Raw genomic sequence first — 5392 nt, 5'->3', positions numbered from 1 at the left:
TGTTAAATTCTGAATGGATTTTAAATTGTTTTAATAAAAAAAACTAATAACAAGTCAATAAATACGTTATAATTATAATTAGCAGATATAATAAAATAAAAATATGAATTTGATCTAAATTGAATAGGCCAGCAGGTCTAAACTCCTCGAAACGTCCATCAAAACCTGCGACTATGGGCTTCTTGGCAACGTTGATCCATGTGAGGTGTATAGACAAAGGGAATAGTTTCGAGAGAACATGGGTACATAAAATATGAGCCTTCCTCGATGGGGCATGATAGTAAGTATGATGGGGACACATTTCTTATAAGATGAATTAGTTGTCCCGCGAATGGCTCGACATTGATTTTAATGGAATTGATTTCCAATTAAAATTTTATTAATGAATAAGTACATTGTGCATCTATCACATCAAAGTTCTAATTAATTTTTGGCCACATTAGGATTTTTAATTTTATTATTTTAAAATTATTTTTTTCCCTGATAAATATAATTTAAACTTTATAAAAAAATTATTTCTATATTAAGTGTTAATCAAAATATAGAAATTTTGTAATTAAAATATAGAAATTTTGTTTTTTAAAAAGTTTAAAAAATATTTTTAATTTTCAAAAAATTGTTTTAATATATATTTTTGAAAAACATTATTAAAATTTGTTTTTTAAAAAGTTTAAAAATAATTTTTAATTTTCAAAAAATTGTTTTAATATAGATTTTTGAAAAATATTATTAAAATTTTATAATTTGTTTTGATTTAATTGAAGTCGATACTTCTCGACCAAAAACCAATTATAATATAAATGCCATAAGCAATTATAATAATATGGGTCAATAGTATCAATTATCTATACTATATATCCAAAATGACGCTTATATAATATTTTTTAATTAATTAATTTAGTTGTTAATAAAAAAATTGAAATAAATCTCAATCATTAATTTATGATTTTTTTTTGGTAGGTAAGCACCCACGGGGTTTGAACTAATAACCTATCGCAAGGAGTACTTTAACAATGCACCCATTCACTATTAATCCAAAGCCCGATAGACCCATTTATGATTATTATTAAAAATGTTTTAAAATATTTAATAAAAATTATATCTATATTATTAATATTAAAATTAAAATTTTAAAAATTCTATTTCAAAATAAACAAACCATATATTTAATTTTAACATAATAAAATATATATTATATAAATTTATATGATTACGTAAGCAAATATTAACGGTATCGGATTTTACTATTTATATGTTATATAAATTTATATGATTAAGTAAGCAAATATTAACGGTATCGGATTTTAATATTTATATGGTATAATTAATTTTAATATAATAAAATATAGATTTATATGATTAAGTAAGCGAATATTAACGCATCGGCCCTGTCTCAATTCATTACGATGCCTTCAAAAGCAAGGAAAAGTCATGGATGAAACTGCTAGATTTATATGATTGAAGTAAGCAAATTCTAACGGCATCGCCCTGTCTCCATACATTACGATGACCACACAACGCCCACACAACGTTGCCTTCCAAAGCAAGGAAAGACTAAGGAGAAATTGCTGGCAATTTCTCAATTTATCCACATTCATTTTGCAGCCCATATGATATGGTATATAAATATTCGAATTTTTGAAAGGTGTGAGTAATTTGTATGTTTTATTGGTGTGTTTTTTTTTATATATAAAAAATAAATAAATAAAATAAAATAAAAATTATAATATTTATTTATAGTTTAATGTTAAAAATTTGATTTTTATTATTATTTAAATTTATTTATTTACAAGGTGATTGGGTAAAATTTTATTATGAGTTGTTTAACAAGTTGTTAATTTTTTGTTTTTAGTTTTATTTCCATTTTATATAGCATTTTGATTTTTTCTTTTTCTTTTTTATATTATAATTTTTTCACAATATTTTCAATTTAAAATGATTTATTATTATATTTAAAATATATTTTAATAAATTCGACTATAAACAATTATATATATTAATAAAAATAAAACATACACATAATATACATATATGTATATTAATATAAATAACATTAGTTAACTACACTTCTTAATTTTTGGTGATAACATTTAAGAGCCTAGCTATGATTAGGTTTCTGTTGTACAAGCACAAACTCAATAACATAGACGATCATAGACTTCCTAAGCTAGCTTTAAATTCCAGCCAAAACCACCTAAGGCTCAATCGGGGGTGGCATAAAGACACAAGGGACTGGTTAAACTATTGGGAGATCAATGAGAATGATGCATTGCAAAACATAAATAACATTAAAGATATTGTTACTTCTAAGTTCAAAGAAAAAAATGTGGTGTGAGAAAGATTTAGCGGCTAAAATAAAATTAAGTTATTATAAGAAGGTCATCAACCCCACCCTAGAAGATCAAAAGTATCTCTCTATTTTAACTAGCTCAAAGAAGAAAATTAATATAGCAAAGATTAGAACGAATTCTCATGAGCTCCATAGTGAAACAGGTCGTTGGGCAGTTCCTAAAACACCATGGATGGAAAGGATCTGCCATATATGTGAGAATAGGAACATCGAGCATGAAAACCACTTCCTCTTAGAGTGCCCCACGTACAACCACATTAGATCTCAGTTTCATAATCTTTGTTACAATATTGACCTTCCTAGCCTTTTACAATGTCAAAATTATAGTGAGCTTGGGAGGCTTCTCTCCAAGCTTTTTGAGCATAGGAATAAAATCTTAAATCAAAATAAATAATTTGTTTCTTTAGGTCCGATAGACCAATGTTTGGTCTTAGCGGACGTTAACCATCATCATCATCATCACAATATTTTATTAGTTGTTATATTTTTGTGATGAAATCTTTGTCTTTGTTATTTTTTTGTTTAATTAAGCTATAGTTAAGCTAAGCAGTAGGTACTAGCTACTATGTAACCCTTGTTAAATTCCAATTTTTTTCAAACTGTCACATAATTTAATTGTGTACGTCACATCCTACATTATAAAAAATAGTCCGCTTGGACACCTTGCAACTTTGTAACGAATTAGAGGAAGCGGTTTGTGGATCCATATAATATTTGATTGTAGAACGGTAAGATTCAGTTGTAACTTTGTAACCTTATTTTTGAATGAGTATATAATATAGTTATATCTCAGTATAGATCTATTTTAAGCATGGATTTAACATGAGCCATGGGGATAAATTTCTTTAGGTGCAAACTTATTTTAGAGTGCAAAAACCTAATGTGTATTCACATAAGTTGTTAGGTATTATTATTATTATCCAATGTTAAGTTCACAACCAAGCCAAACACTAATTTGGTGTATGAGACTCCCTTTTTTGTGGGACAAGGGACCCACCGTGTATGAGACTCCCTTGTTTGTGGGACAAGGGACTCACCTCCGCGCAACGACTTAACTGCTAAGTCTACGAAGGCATACCCCCCCTCTAGTTTTGAACATGTGACCTCTTAGGAGGAAAGAAATGCTCTTCACCATTAAACCCACTCAATTTGTATATTAGGCCCACTCAAGATGTACATTAGGCTCACTCATGTTGTTAATGGACCTTCAAATAATTTATTATTCATGCAGCAACATGGTATTAAGTATTTAGTTTGGCTTTGACTGCATATTAGTTTGTGTTTTACCAAAAATTCATGTTGTTTATCCATGGTTGAACATTGAGAATTCAATTATTATTATTATTTATTATTATTTAAATTTAGTTATTTGTAAGGTGATTAGTTGAGGTTTTTTTATGGGGTGTTTAGTAACTTTTATTTCCATTTCTATTAGTTACTAAAATTTTGTTTTTTTGTTTTTTTGTTTTTTTGCTTTTTCATTTTCATGAATTGTAATTTTTTCTCTTTATTTTTAATTTAACGTGACTTATTATTATATTAAAAACATGTGTGTGTGTGTGTGTGAAGAGATAAACATGTATAGTTTTTTTTTTCTCGTTAAAACTATTCTATTATTTACATTATCAAAGAACAATTACATCATTACATGACAAGAAGAACCAGCTGCCTGGAGGTGGTGGCAGCATGGAACAGCAGAGTCCACAGTCTCAGAGGACGAACCAGACCAAAAAGCAATCCCACGCAGGGGCGCCAGTGGAACAACAAACTAATCCCGCGCAGGGGAGCCAAAAACTTTCCCAACCACAGAGAAAAAAAGTCCCAGAACCTAAACACAGACAATTTCTCAACAGCATTGACACAGACAGTAACACCACAGCTTTGACACAAGAGCATATCCAAAAACAACAAGAGTTACCAAATGCCCTCACTATTGGGCCGCAAAGACCTGATAAGAAGTCGCAGCTAGTCTTCAGGATCCTCCTCCACTACCCTGCACCACCCGAATTCCACCATGTCCTCAGCCTCCTCCGTCGCTGTTGGAACAGGCTCCATCTTGGCATCCTCGTTCTGGCTGATCATCGTCTCCCTGGCGCTCGTGGGACCAACAAATGGCCTATCCGAAACATTCACAGGATCTGCAGAGGGTGTCTCCATGGCTCTTGCGGAGCCATCAGTTGGCATCGTCCCCCGATGGGCTCTGGAATCGCCCTCATCTTGGGTTTCCTCAATGAAGAGCACCGAAACATGGGCGTTGATCCGGGGACGGTTCAAAGAACTGTTGAAATTGAAGATTGCTGAGCCAAAGGAGGGTGAGGAAGAGGACCCAGGAGTGCTGGCATCCAGAAATTGGCTGGACCGAAGGAGGCTTGCTCCTTGAGTGCGAGGGCAATGGCAATGGCAGTGATGGGGAGAGTCTCCGTCGACAGGAGGGCGCGAGGACCCACCTCGGGAGGTGCCTCGACGGCTGAGCATTCTATGTCGAGGCCAAACCATGATTGCAAGGCCCAACAGAGTCTCTATGCCTGAGGCCGAGATAGAGCTCACAACAGAATTGAATCCCAGAACAGCCAAGGAAAGACCACATGCAAGCGGGGGAGTGGCCCAAACAGAAAGACAAAAGCTTGGAGCGACCAGCAGCGCTAGAGGCTGTAGAAACAAATGGAACAGACCCTGAATTCGCATTGTGAGTCCCATACCGCAGCCATATATAACACATCTGCCTTTGCCTCGAGGCTCTCCCGCCATTACTATGGCATTCATGGGAGCCGAGGAGCCTGACCCTACTTCGCGTGTGGAGGTGAACAGAGCATTTATGCTCCTCTGCTGTATGCCTTTAATTCTGATCCCGTGCATCTGAGAGTGTCCCTTCTCCCATGTGTAAACAGCTCCTATGTGCATGGCGGGCAGGTGACCGCAGATGATCACCCATCCCATCTCCTCAAGCACTCGCATCCAAGGGAGATAAACATGTATATTAAAGTGTATATATGTTAATATAAAAATATTAGTTAATCATATTTCTTAATTTTTGGTGATGGC

Source organism: Pinus tabuliformis, chromosome 2_2 (genome assembly GCF_031772625.1).
Source record: "Pinus tabuliformis cultivar Carrire ecotype Pingquan chromosome 2_2, CPIR1, whole genome shotgun sequence".
NCBI classification, from domain to species: Eukaryota; Viridiplantae; Streptophyta; class Pinopsida; order Pinales; family Pinaceae; genus Pinus; species Pinus tabuliformis.
The sequence above is the reverse complement of the archived record's forward strand: the minus strand, read 5'-3'. Positions refer to the sequence as shown.